The sequence below is a fragment of the Callorhinus ursinus genome, unplaced genomic scaffold (assembly GCF_003265705.2).
Source record: "Callorhinus ursinus isolate GAN/ISIS: 27379988/994484 unplaced genomic scaffold, GSC_fseal_2.0 scaffold1, whole genome shotgun sequence".
Classification (NCBI taxonomy): Eukaryota; Metazoa; Chordata; class Mammalia; order Carnivora; family Otariidae; genus Callorhinus; species Callorhinus ursinus.
In genome coordinates this window covers 95381765-95397196 of record NW_027397063.1, presented here as the reverse complement: position 1 = coordinate 95397196, position 15432 = coordinate 95381765, and positions in this window count along the sequence as shown.

Here is a 15432-nt window from a genome sequence, read left to right as displayed (position 1 = left end):
CCAAAAGACTCCACCCCCAAATTACTAGAACTCATACAGTAATTCAGTAATGTGGCAGGATACAAAATCAATGCACAGAAATCAGTTGCTTTCTTATGCACTAACAACGCAACTGTAGAAAGAGAAATTAGAGAAACGATTCCATTTACAATAGCAACAAAAACCGTAAGATACCTTGGAATAAACCTAACCAAGGAGGTGAAGGATCTATACTCTAGGAACTACAGAACACTCATGAAAGAAATGGAAGAAGACACAAAAAGATGGAAAAATATTCCATGCTCATGAATCGGAAGAATAAACATTGTTAAAATGTCTATGCTACCCAGAGCAATCTATACCTTCAATGCCATCCTGATCAAAATTCCAATGACATTTTTCAAAGTGCTGGAACAAACAATCCTAAAATTTGTATGGAATCAGAAAAGACCCCGAATTGCCAAGGAAATATTGAACAAGAAAAACAAAGCTGGGGGCATCATGTTGCCCAATTTCAAGCTATATTACAAAGCTGTGATCACCAAGACAGCATGGTACTGGCACAAAAACAGACATATAGACCAATGGAACAGAATAGAGAACCAAGATATGGACCCTCAACTCTATGGTCAAATAATCTTTGACAAAGTAGGAAAAAACATGCAATGGAAAAAAGACAGTCTCTTCAGTAAATGGTGCTGGGAAAATTGGACAGCCACATGCAGAAGAATGAAACTCGACCATTCTCTAACACCATTCACAAAGATAAACTCAAAGTGGATGAAAGACCTCAATGTGAGATGGGAATCCATCAAAATCCTAGAGGAGAGCATAGGCAGTAACCTCTTTGACATCGGCCACAGCAACTTCTTTCAAGATACATCTCCAAAGGCTAGTGAAACAAAAGCAAAAATGAACTTTTGGGACTTCCTCAAGATAAAAAGCTTCTGCACAGCAAAGGAAACAGTCAACAAAACAAAGAGGCAACCCACGGAATGGGAGAAGATATTTGCAAATGACACTACAGATAAAGGGCCGGTATCCAAGATCTATAAAGAACTTCTCAAACGCAACACCCAAAAAACAAATAATCAAGTCAAAAAGTGGGCAGAAGACATGAACAGACACTTCTCCAAAGAAGACATACAAATGGCTAACAGACACATGCAAAAATGTTCATCATCATTAGCCATCAGGGAAATTCAAATCAAAACCACATTGAGATACCACCTTACACCAGTTAGAATGGCAGAAATGGACAGGGAAAGAAACAACAAATGTTGGAGAGGTTGTGGAGAAAGGGGAATCCTCTTACAGTGTTGGTGGGAATGCAAGTTGGTACAGCCACTTTGGAAAACAGTGTGGAGGTGCCTCAAAAATTTTAAAAATAGAGCTACCCTATGACCCAGCAATTGCACTCCTGGGTATTTACCCCAAAGCCACAGATGTAGTGAAAAGAAGGGCCATATGCACCCCAATGTTCATAGTGGCAATGTCCGCAATAGCCAAACTGTGGAAAGAGCAGAGATTCCCTTCAACAGATGAATGGATAAAGAAGATGTGGTCCATATATACAATGGAATATTACTCAGCCATCAGAAAGGATGAATACCCAACTTTTACATCAACATGGATGGGACTGGATGAGATTATGCTAAGTGAAATAAGTCAAGCAGAGAAAGTTAATTATCATATGGTTTCACTTATTTGTGGAACATAAGGAATAGCATAGAGGACATTAGGAGAAGGAAGGGAAAAATGAGGGGGTGGGAATTGGAGGGAGAGATGAACCATGAGAGATTATGGACTCTGAGAAACAAACAGGGTTTTAGAGGGGAGGGGGGAGGGGGGTTTGGCTAACCCGGTGATGGATATTAAGGAGGGCACGTACTGCAGGGAGCACTGGGTGTTATACAAAAACAATGGATCATGGATCACCACATCAAAAACTAATGATGTATTGTATGGTGACTAACATAACATAAAATTAAAAAAAAAGTGTCCAACTCCTGGTTTCAGCTCAGGTCATAATCTCAGGGTCCTGGGGTTGAGCTCTACATCGAGCTCTATGTTCAGCAGGGAGTCTGCTTCAGATTCCTTTCCCTCTCCCTCTGCCCCTCCCCTCGCTCATGCTTGCTCTGTCTCTCTAAAATAAATAAATTTTTAAAAGGGAAAAAAACTGCTTTCATGTATTTAAAAATAGTAAACATTGGTGATGTTGCATTACTGGAACTTTTTTTCCTTCCACTCTTCATCTCTGACCACTGTCACTAATTACAAAATATGAAATGAACAAAAAACAAGACTAGGAGAATGAATTCTATGACATACCTGACATACTATGCACAGGATGTCACATTTTAGAAACCCATGTATATTTTTAGGAGCCAGGATCACATTAGAATATTACGGCATACAGCTTTTGTAATCAGCTTCTGTTGATTTTGAAAAAAAAATAATCATACAGAGACAATTTTTTTCTTTTTTTAAAAATTTTATTTATTTGAGAGAGAGAGAGCCCAAGCAGGGGAAGTGAGAGCAGGAGGAGGAGAAGCAGGCTCCCCCCTGAGCAGGGAGCCTGACGCAGGGCTTGACCCCAGGACCCCGGGATCATGACCGGAGTGGAAGGCAGACACTTAACCGAGACAATTTTCTATACTTAATTTTTTTCCTGATCTTTTCCAGGTAAATATCTATATAATCTGTGGCCATAATGTGTAGTATAACTTTCAAATAATTCCATGTGTTGGTGCATTCATTTCAGAATCATATATTCCACAGCTTTGGACCTATGCTCAATAATATTTGTCACATACAATTCCGTCTTAAGAAATTTCTTTCTTGGGGCGCCTGGGTGGCTCATTCGTTAAGTGTCTGCCTTTGGCTCAGGTCATGATCCCAGTGTCCTGGGATTGAGCCCCATGTCGGGCTCCCTGCTCAGCAGGAAGCCTGCTTCTCCCTCTCCCACTCCCCCTGCTTGTGTTCCCTCTCTTGCTGTCTCTCTCTGTCTGAAATAAATAAATAAAATCTTTAAAAATAAAAAAAGAAATTTCTTTCTCTTGGCTTAGTACTGTTAATTGTCATTTGACTCTTGGGGTGGAGGGAGACATTTAATAATATAAAATCAACTTGCTACATACTCCTAGAAATGCCTTAATATTCATAATTTGAGGCACTGTAAAATGCTGTTTACCTGTTTCAGGAGGGATAGGGATTTATTTTGGGGAGAAAAGAGAATCATCTTCAGGTGATATATGGTAAAACACTAGTGGGAGGAGAGCCCAAGGTACAGATAGGCATTCCTAGACCACCTTTCAGTTACACTGAATAAGGCCTTGGTCTCTAAGTTCAAGCAAATGGAAATTTAAGTGAAGAAGGAACCTGCACAGGTGATCTGTTATTTGGAGAAGATGTGGGCAAATATATTTTTTAAAATTTTATTTTAAATTTTTAAATTTTTATTTTTAATTAACATATAATGCATTATTTGTTTCCGGGGTACAGGTCTGTGCATCAGTCTTACGCAATTCACAGAGCTCACCATAGCACATACCCTCCTCAGTGTCTATCACCCAATTGGGCTAATATCTTGATCTCTGAGGTAGAAAACGGTAGATTCTGGTAGAATAGAACCTGGTAATGGATTCCGGTAGAATGGTAGAATACAACCAGTATAGAGTGTCTAAGGAAACTCTTGGTAGCTTTTATTTACTATAAAACATTGGCTAGCTATTTAGAGGTACTTTCAGTTAGGTTGAATCACATGAAATTGGTGATAATGGAAGATTTTTGTCTTAATAAGATTCCGCCTACTGACTACTGTGTTTTGATATTAACAAAGCATTTTTTAAAAAGCTTTCCAAGAGTGAGATGATGAAATCTAACCTGAGTTAGCTGCTTCAGCCCTAGTGCGTAGATAATGGCTCAGTGTCATCTTGACTGGTGTGTCTTGCTGAGTTCTAAAATAAAGGGCTCTAACTTTGGCTCCAGCCTGTCCAGTGTTTTCATCAGTGTCTTGGGTAAAGCTAAACAAAGCAGACTTACTAAATTTAGAGGGAATATGAATTAAGAAGTATAACTAATGCTGAGTTTAGAATGCAAATGACCTCAACTAAGTGAATCTCAAGGCTGATTAAAAAATTAAGTAAATAGCAATGGATGGAGTTTCCTAAATTGAGATTTATTTAGTTCACTGGCTCTTATTGAGTCCCTACCATGTACTAGACACTGATCCAGGTCTTGGCTTTACAGTGATGAACAACCCTGCTAGGGTCCTGCTCTGATGCTTGGGCTAAAAAAATAGACAAAGACCAAATTTCCCCTCACCAAAATAGGAAAGGAGAAGAAAGATCCACAGTACAGCAGGTTCTTGGGAAAAAATCTGGAGGCTTTTGATCATTAGAAGCTTCCATGCCACAGACTTTCTGGATGTGTTAGGAATTGTACTAAAATTGTTAAGCATATGGTATGTTTGCTAAAAGAAAAAGAGCCAATGAAATCTTAGGATTTGTTTTCATAAATGCAATGTTCAGCCCTTTGGAAGTGATTTGCCCACAGTTTTCTGGGCCTTTCAGACCACCCAAGGGTCACCATTCAGGGGTGGGGTGGGGTGGGGTGGGATAACATTATAAAAGGGATGTTGACAAACTAGAGTGTGCCTAGACAAGGGGAATCAGGATATCGGTGGATCTGGAAGTCATGTATTTTAAGAAATAGCTGAAGGAACTGTAGAAAAACACTAACGGGAGACATGCTAATTGCCTTTAAATATTTGAAGAGCTGACAAGTAGACAGGGAAGGAGCTTATTCTTTGTTGCTGCACTTAGCAGAAATAGCATAAAGCAATGGGAATTTCAGGAAGAGAAATTTTTATTTGGTATCATAATGACACTTCTCAGATATAGAAGCTGTCCATTACTGGGACACATGGTGCTTGAGGTAGTGAGCTTCCTGTCTTTGGAAGTATTTAACCAGAGGCTGGTTGATTCTTGACCAGGGGCAATAAGACAGCATTCCTGCATTGGATAAGAGGTAGGAGGAGGTGCCTTGATAGTATATTTTCAGCTCTATATCTGTGATTCTTGTGGTGTAATTTGCATGTATTTATGTGGAGATGCGGGTACTGTGTAGGTTTTTTTTTTATCCCCAAAGGAAAAAAGACCAGTCTAAGTTGAATTTAGAGGTAGGTTACCTCCAAATTTTTGGGACTAGTCTAAGAGTTGGAGAGTCATTACACATTAGGTAGAGAAATGTTAGGAAGGGGTGAGGAGTGGGCCATGAGACTATTCCAACTGGTTTTATGTCCATGACCATAACTGGGAGCAGGCAAGGCTCCAGTACAAGAAGGTGAGATTTTACTCTAGTTGCCAATCCTAGACTCTGGGGTGGGAGTGGGGGTGCTGGTTAGGACTGTTGGTTGCATAGACAGAAACCCCAACTCAAATTGCCTTAAACTAAAAAGAGATTTACTGATTCATATAACTAAAAAATCCAGGGGTTGATCCGACTTTCGGCATGACTGAATCCAGATGCTCCAACCATCTGTCTCCCTTCTTCCCTCCCTTTTGTTTTCCTCTGTAGACTTAATCTGCCATCTAGAAGGGTACCTGACAGGGTAGATATCTAACAAAGATTTGCTGAATGCATACATGAATGAGCCTGCCTGCTCAGCAACCCCAGTTAAAGGCCCCATAGCCAAAGTCCCAGATGGACTTTAGTTTGGCCAGACTTGGACATATGCTTGACTTTAAACCAATTGCTAGCGATGCGGAGGATGGAACACACTGATTAATTAGGCCATTAGGCTGGACTGACTAGACCTGGGAGTTTGCAATATCTGGTTGCATTTTATTCTCCATCTTTTCTGTAGGCTCTTTAAGGGGAGAGGGAAGGCCCTCTTACTTTGTGTGTGTGTGTGTGTGTGTGTGTGTGTGTGTGTGTGTGTGTCCTCATGAAGACTAGTACTAAGTGCATCGTTTTTAGTCAGCACGTGTTTATTCTTTTCCTCTAATCCATAATGGCTCTTAAGAAGCAAAGGTACTGAAATAACTGAATTGTGGCATCATTTTTAAAAACTGTGCAACAAAAGATTTGAATGAATTCAGAATTTGATATATTGCTTCCAAATAATTTTCATGTGGTACATTAAAAAGAAATTCATTTTGCATGAATATAAGTGATAAATAGGAATTCTGAATTCATTCTACTCACCACAGAAAGTTATCCTTTCAGCTTTTTCCATGTAATTAAAAGATTAAAATTGAATGAATATTTCTTGCAAGAGGAATAATTTTCATGGAAAAGCTTTATCTTTCCATTGAGAGTATCTGACTTCTATCCCTGGAACAAAATTAAGGAATGATTAATTTTTTTTATATGCTTTCAGACAATTTTTAGCTCTTTTATAGGAGTAGGGCTGGGTTGTGTGGATACTAGAAAATGGTACAGAAAATGAACTCGAGCAAGTAAAGAGAACCTTACAAGTAGGATTATTTTTAAATGTTTTGTGGAGGCAGCCATCCTGGCCTGGGGCTGCCCTGCCCCCTACTACTGCTGGGAAGTGGAGTCAGTGGGCTCTTCTTTTTAAACCTATGGGGAGCAGAATGAACACTGGAATGTTTCAGTGATTTGGACTGCAAGGATATGATGGGAAATATCCTGATACAGTGTTTAGGGGCCTATGTTTTTCTAACAACAAAAGGAAATGATTCTTTTCCCTCAGAGAATCCTTCCATTTTATATTTGAAATGACCTTGCAATGATGCAACAGAACTACAATCTGTGTGGATTCTTTTTTCTTCCAGTCTAATTTAACAGAAAACTGAAATATACTCCTGTTTGGTGGAAATTAAGTGTATTTGCAGTATATTTATTCTACCTGGTCACTCTTTAGTTTTTTTTTTTTTTTAAGATCTCATTTATTTATCAGAGAGAGAGACAGAGATAGTGACAGAAGGCATCAGTGGGAAGGAGAGGGAGAAACAGGCTTCCCATTGAGCAGGGACCCCACATGGGACTCCATCCCAGGACCCTGGGATCATGACCTGAGCTGAAGGCAGACACTTAACTGAGTGAGCCACCCAAGTGCCCCCACTCTTTAGTTTTTTAATCATGTTCTTTCCATGTCATTATTACAGTATTCTCTGATACTATAAGATATATGATCATTAAGAAAAAAACCAAACCATGAGACTAACACCTCTAATGAAAACAGGCCTGTCATTATTTTATAGGTAGAGCTGGTATTAGAATAAGAATCAACAGAGACTCCATTGATAAATATAACTCTAGCATTCAAAATGAACAGATATTGAACATCATTTTACTTGTGTATATATTTATCTTTTATTAAATCTTGTCTTTCTCCATCAGCTTCTCATAATTGAGATAAGATAACTGTTAGAGGGAATGAAAATGAGGATAACATTGTACTGCAGTATAACCAGAACATGTTGAAGAGTTTTATGAGTGTTGTTTTATTTGTATTCTGTATTTATATGATGGCTACAGATGTTACCATTATTCTCACCTATTAAGGCAGATGATATTTGTGGTGGAAAACATGTATATAATTAACTACTTGCAAATACTGTATTTTATAGCTAGATGGAAAAGTCTACTTAATAGGTTTAAGTATCTTATAATTTTCTATTCAAAAGTCTAATTATCTAAAGAACATCAGAACCACTACTACCAAAAGAACTGAACAAGTTAAAGGCATGACTAGTGACTTCCTGTTGGTTTGACAAATAATCTTACTTTAAGGAGCAGAGAAGTCTGTCTAGGAGATTGAGCGGACTGCTTGTACCAACCTTCCACTTTTATGCTTGTAGTGTTTTGTAAGGGCTGTCAAATGACACTTTCCACTTGAGGAAATCATAGCTTAGTGCCTTCAGAATCTCTACAATAACCACTTGGGTATTAAAATACTTTTCTAGCTGGGTTTTAAGCTATAAGTACAATAGGTGGAAAAGGGCACATGGAACATTTTATAAACTCAAACATTTGTTTTTTAAACTAGCCTCTCTCCGAGAATTTTTATTGTAATTCTGAACATTAGCTGCATCATGGCAAATTTTAGTAAATAGAAAACACTCCTTTGAACCATAGTTTAATTTTTGGGAATCAGTCAGATACCCACCTTTCTCATATAGGCTAAAACCAACACATTACCATTTGAAACTTGAGTGATCTCCTACTAAATTGTGCTAAACAATGAAAATTTCATCAGTATTCTTTAGCATTCCTCTTGCTTAGTATAGCATTCCTCTTGCTTAGTAACTTTTATTCATTTGTGTCTTTCTGGTTGTCAACCTGATGGATTTTGCATAATTTAGGTGCCTGTGCATCTTTTAGAAGGAAGCCTAGCTTTCCAGAATGCATTAATATTGATTGTCACTACATTGTGTCCAGGGAGATTAATGTGCACTTCTTAGAGTTTCACACAGTTTAGTCCTGGTTGACAGAATTTGATTTATGTATAGACATTGTGGATGGTCCCTTGCAGATATTATATGAGGGCAGTAAGAAAGCCCTGCCCAGAAATCTCTTCCATTTCTAGGATACCTGAAGTTGTACTTTATGATATTTGCTACTTTGGGTTAAGCATTGTGTTCTTTGGCTAATCTTCTTTTAAAACTACAAAAATGGGTGCCTGGGTGGCTCAGTTGGTTAAGCGACTGCATTTGGCTCAGGTCATGATCCTGGAGTCCTGGGATCCAGTGCTGCATTGGGCTCCCTGCTGAGCAGGGACTCAGCTTCTCCCTCTGACCCTCCCCTTCTCATGCTCTCTCTCTCAAATAAATAAAATCTTAAAAAAAAAAAAACTACAAAAACTTGGGTGCCTGGGTGGCTCAGTCGGTTAAGCGGTTGCCTTTGGCTCAGGTCATGATCCGAGGGTCCTGGGATAGAGCCCCGCATTGGGCTCCCTGCTTGACGAGGACCTGCTTCTCCCTCTCCCTCTGTCTGCTGCTCCCCCTATTTGTCCCCTTTCTCTGTCAAATAAATAAATCTTTAAAAGAAACCCACAAAAATACAAAAAACTTAGTAGGAAGTAATTTCTCTCAGTTGTATTTGTTTTGTTTTATGGAAACATATATCATATTGTTATTTTAGGCCTCTCAACTGAAGAAAAAGTATATAGAAAGAGCTTTGCTGAAGGTTAATTCAAGTTCCTTCAAAATTTTTGCTAATGGTCAACCTTGATGTGTGAAAGATCTTTTTCAGAAACTTGGCTTTCTTATTTATGTTTCTAATTACTTCTATTTCTGATTAACCAATACAATATGTTACAAAACAGTAAGCACAAAACCAGAATGATCCCGATGTTGCAAAAAAGAAAAAAAGTAGGTTACAGACACTGCATGTTGAAACAGATTGATCCTTTTTTTTTTTTGCAAATAAAATAAAATACAACTTCTTAATTATCTGAGATAGATTACGCTTTGGATGGACAGTGATAGAAATAATAATACATGGTATACTCGTTAAAGAGTAGCATTTCTAAAATAATTGAAAACATGTTCATATTGGGGGTCTCTGTCTTTTGGAAATATATAATAGCCCAATCACTCTATGACAGTAAATCGATTTTCTGGTGGAGAACAGTTGTGAAAATAATATTAATTTGTGTCTTGACAGGGGTGGCCGTGAATTGAGATCTGAAGCACTGAGGGATGATGATGATGATGTTATCTCTGGCCTGGAGTGGTCCTGGCCCAAAGTGGAAGGAGGAGAGTGACACTATGGTGTGCTCTTGATGGGGTTGGGGGTGAACGCAGGGTTCATGAGAATGGTGATGTCTGGTGGCCAGTGAGTAGAAACAGAGTCATGTCTAATGCTGGCTTTTATTGTCTGGACTATGTTGCTGGATTCTTTAGAAAGATGAGCGGATAATTTGCTTACTGAGAAGCAGATGCTGCACAGTCTTCATTTGAAATAAGGACAGGTCAGCTATGAAATTGAGCAACAATACAATTTTATATAAAAGCAACCATGGGATAGTAAATATTAAAAAATGTTTCTATTATTAAATAAATGTATGTCCTGTTGACTGTTTTTTTTTTTCTCTGTGGTTTGGGATGGATCATTACTTCCTTTTCCCCAGACCCCTGTTATTGTTAATTGTGTGCCTAGTATAGACACCAAAAGGAAATGCACCAGAAGGTTTGCAGTGGTTATCTCTGGATAGAGGAATTGTGGGTGATTTTTATTGTCTTTGTTTTTGTTTTTCTCCATTTTCCAGATTTTCTGTCATGAACATTAATAACTTTTGTAGTACATAAAAAAAAAAAAAAGGTGTAATGGTAGCGGGATATTTTGATCTCGACATGAACGTGTTGAATCTAGTTCTGCCAGCCAAGGAGGCTGCTTCCTTTGCACAAATTGGACTAGTGGGAGGACAGAGTTACAGTCTTCATAAATGTGTCAAATCCCTCTCCACTACTCTAATTGCTTCCCTAAAGGGTTGAAACTGTTAAATTATCAAAAGTTTAATATACTGTGGGAGGTAATTTACTTACCATGTAGGATTATATCAAATAAACATGTTTTATAATTTGTATTAGAAACCTAGCCCATTTGTAAAACTCACTGAAACTTTGATTTAGAATTTTTTGTACTTATTTATTTAGTAGTTTTATGGTTTTATTAACAGAAATACAACATGCACATAAAGCTGTCTGTCTGTTCATTTTCTTTGCTGTGCAGCATGGCCTTGGGATTGGTGACTCTGATGGCCTGCTGGGCTGCTCTTTCCATATGGCTTTGCAGTTCTTGGAGGGGACATTGTGAGCAATCTCTGCACAGTAAGATCTGTTGCACATCAGGAGCACTTCAAGCTCCTTGATGTTGTGGACTAGGAACTTCTGGAAACCAGAAGTTCCTAGTGGTTTTTTTTTCTTGTTGCTCCTGTAACCAGCATTGGACATCAAGATCTGGCCCTTGAATCTTCTGTGCAACCTATTGTCAATGCCTCTGGGTTTCAACCAGTTAGGCTTATTTTTGACATATTGGTCTGACTGGTGCTGGATGAACTTCTTGGTCTTCTTTTTAAAAATCTTGGGCTTCACCAGAGGTCTGAGGGTGGCCATGATGCTGAGTAGGAGATGGCTGACACCTCTGCAGGCAGCACAAAGGAAGAGTGGTTTAGAACTTTATTTATTATTATTTTTCCTTTTTTTTTCAATTAAATTCAATTAGCCAACATATAGTACATCATTAGTTTTTGGTGTAGTGTTCAGTGATTCATTAGTTGTGTATAACACCCAGTGCTCTTCACATCACATGCCCTCCTTAATGCCCATCACCCAGTTACCCCATCCCCCCCACCTCCCCTCTGGCAACCCTCTGTTTCCCGGAGTTAAGAGTCTCCAATAATTTGGCTCCCTCCCTGATTTCTTCCCATTCAGTTTTCCCTCCCTTCCCCTATGATCCTCTGTGTTATTTCTTATATTCCACATACGAGTGAAACCATATGATAATTGTCTTTCTCTGATTGACTTATTTCACTTAGCATAATACCTTGCAGTTCCATCCATGTTGATATAAATGGTAGGTATTCATCCTTTCTGATGGCTGAGTAATATTCCACTGTATATATGAATCACGTCTTCTTTATCCATTCATCTGTTGAAGGACAATCTTGGCTCCTTCCACAGTTTGGCTAATCTGGACATTGCTGTTATGAACATTGGGGTGCATGTGCCCCTTCTTTTCACTACATCTGCATTTTTGGGGTAAATACCCAGTAATTCAATTGCTGGGTTACAGGGTAGCTCTATTTTTAACTTCCTGAGGAATCTCCATACTCTTTTCCAGAGTGGCTGCACCAGCTTGCTTTCCCACCAACATTATAAGAGAGTTCCCCTTTCTCCACATCCTCACCAACATTTGTTGTTCCCTGTCTTGTTAATTTTAGCCATTCTAACTGGTGTGAGGTGGTATCTCGTGGTTTTTCCCAGGTGACAAGTGATGTGGAGCATTTTTTCATGTGTCTGTTGGCCATTTCAATGTCTTCTTTGGAGAAGTGTCTGTTCATGTCTTCTGCCTATTTCTTGACTGGATTATTTGTTTTTTGGGTGTTGAGTTTGAGAAGTTCTTTATAGATCTTGGATACCAGCCTTTTATATGATATGTCATTTGCAAATATCCTCTCCCATTCTGTAGGTTTCCTTTAGTTTTGTTGACTATTTCCTTTGCTGTGCAGAAGCTTTCTATCTTGATGAAGGCCCAATAGTTCATTTTTGCTTTTGTTTCCCTTGCCTTTAGAGACATGTCTTGCAAGAAGTTGCTGTGGCTAAGGTCGAAGAGGTTGCTGCCTGTCATCCATTTTGTGTTTGTTTTTGTGGATGGTGTAAGAGAATGGTCTAGTCTCATTCTTCTGCATGTGGCTGTCCAATTCTTTCAGCACCATTTATTGAAGAGACTGTCTTTTTTCCATTGGATATTTGTTTGTGCTTTGTCAAAGATTAGTTGACCATAGAGTTGAGAATCCGTTTCTGGGCTCTCTATTCTGTTCCATTGATCTATGTGTCTGTTTTTGTGCCAGTACCATGCTGTCTCGATCACAGCTTTGTAATAGAGCTTGAAGTCTGGCATTGTGATGCCACCAGCTTTGGTCTTCTTTTTCAACATTCCCCTGGCAATTCGGGGCCTTTTCTAGTTCCATACAAATTTTAAGATTGTTTGTTCCAGCTCTGTGACAAATGTCAATGGTATTTTGATAGGGGTTGCATTAATGTATAGATTGCTCTGGGCAACATAGACATTTTCACAATGTTTATTCTTCTAAGCCATGAGCATGGAATGTTTTTCCTTCTCTTTGTGTCTTCCTCAATTTCTTTCATAAGTATTCTCTAGTTTTCAGAGTACATATCCTTTACCTCTTTGGTTAGGTTTATTCATGGGTATCTTACAGTTTTTGGTGCAATTTTAAGTGGGATCAATTCCTTAATTTCTCTTTCTTCAGTCACATTTTTGTTGAATAGAAATGCAACTGATTTCTGTGCATTGATTTTGTATCCTGCCATGTTGCTGAATTCCTGTATGAGTTCTAGCAATTTGGGGGTGGAGTCTTTTGGCTTTTCCACATAAAGTATCATGTTATCTGTGAAGAGTGAGAGTTTGACTTCTTCTTTGCCAATTTGAATGACTTTTATTTCTTTTTGTTGTCTGATTGCTGAGGCTAGACTTCTAGTACTATGTTGACTAATAGTGGTGAGAGTGGGCGTCCCTGTTGTGTTCCTGATCTCAAGGGAAAAGGTCTCAGTTTTTCCTCATTGAGAATGATATTCGCTGTGGGATTTTCATAGATGGCTTTTATGACATTGAGCTATGTTTCCTCTATCCCTATACTTTGAAGAGTTTTAATCAAGAAAGGATGCTGTATTTTGTCAGATGCTTTTTCTGTATCAATTGAGAGGATCATATGGTTCTTGTCTTTTCTTTTATTAATGTGATCTATCACATTGATTGATTTGTGAATCTTGAACCACCCTTGCGTCCCAGGAATAAATCCCACCTGGTGGTGGTGAATAATATTTTTAATGTACTGTTGGATCCTATTGGCTAGTATCTTGGTGAGTATTTTGGCATCCATGTTCATCAGGGATATTGGTCTGTAATTCTCCTTTTTGATGAGGTCTTTGTCTGGTTTTGGGATCAGGGTAATGCTGGCCTCATAGAATGAGTTTGGAAGTTTTCCTTCCATTTTTATTTTTTGAAACAGCTTCAGTAGAATAGGTATTATTTCTTCTTTAAATGTTTGATAGAATTCACCTGGGAAGCTGTCTGGCCCTGGACTCTTGTTTTTTGGGAGGTTTTTGATTACTGCTTCAATTTCCTTGCTGGTTATTGGTCTGTTCAGATTTTCTACCTCATCCTGTTTCAGTCTTGGTAGTTTATAAGTTTCCAGGAATGCATCCATTTCTTCCAGATTGCCTAATTTGTTGGCATATAGTTGCTCATAATATGTTCTTAAAATTGTCTGTATTTCCTTGGTGTTGGTCGTGATCTCTTCCCTTTCATTCATGATTTTATTAATTTGAGTCATTTCTCTTTTCTTTTGGATAAGTCTGGCCAGAGTTTATAGATTAATTCTTTCAAAGAACCAGCTTCTAGTTTTGTTGATCTGTTCTACTATTCTTCTGATTTCTATTTCATTGATTTCTGCTCTAATCTTTATTATTTCTCTTCTTCTGCTTGGTTTAGGCTTTATTTGCTGTTCTTTCTCTAGGTCTTTTAGGTGTAAGGTCAGCTTGTATATTTGGGATTTTTCTAACTTTTTAAGAGAGGCTAGTATTGCAATGTACTTCCCTCCTAGGACCCCCTATGCTATATCCCAGAGTTTTTGAACCAGTGTGTTTTCATTTTCATTAGTTTCCATGAATTTTTTAAGTTCTTCTTTAATTTCCTGTTTTACCTATTTATTCTTTAGCAGGATGCTCTTTAACCTCCAAGTGTTTGAGTTCCTTCCAAATTTCCTCTTGTGATTGAGTTCAAATTTCAAAGCATTGTGGTCTGAAAATATGCAGGGAATAATCTCAGTGTTTTGGCATCAGTTGAGGTCTGATTTGTGACCCAGTATGTGATCTGTCTGGAGAATGTTTCATGTGCACTTGAGAAGAAAGAGTAGTTTGTTGTTTTAGGATGGAATGTTCTGTATATATCTGTGAAGCCCATCTGATCCAATGTGTCATTCAAAGTCCTTGTTTCTTTGTTGATATTCTGCTTAGATGATCTGTCCATTGCTGTGAGTGGGGTGTTGAAGTCCCCTACTATTAGTGTATTATTATCAATATGTTTCTTTACTTTGGTTATTAATTGGTTTATATAATTGGCTGCTCTCATGTTGGGGGCATAAATATTTAGAATTGTTATATCTTCTTGTTGGATAGACCCTTTAAGTATAATATAGTGTCCCTCTACATCTCTTACTACGGTCTTTGTTTTAAAATCTAATTTATCTGGTATGAGGATTGCTACCCCAGCTTTCTTTTGAGGTCGATTAGTGTGGTAAATTGTTCTCCACTCCCTCACTTTCAGTCTGGAGGTGTTTTTAGGTCTAAAGTGAGTTTCTTGGAGACAGCATGTGGATGGGTCTTGCTTTTTTATCCAATCTGATGCCCTGTGTCTTTTGATTAGAGCATTCATCCCATTTACATTCATAGTAACTATTGAAAGATATGAATTTAGTGCCATTGTATTGCCTGTAAAGTCCCTGTTTCTGTAGATTGTCTCTGTTTCTTTCTCATCTATGTTACTTTTGGGGTCTCTCTTAACTTACAGTATTCCCCTTAATATTTCTTGCAGGGCTGGCTTGGTGGTCACATTTCTTTCGGTTTCTGTCTGTCCTGGAAGCTCTTTATCTCTCCTTCCATTCTGAATCACAGCCTAGCTGGACCAAGTAATTTTGGCTGCATGTTCTTCTCATTTAGTACCCTGAATAGATCATGC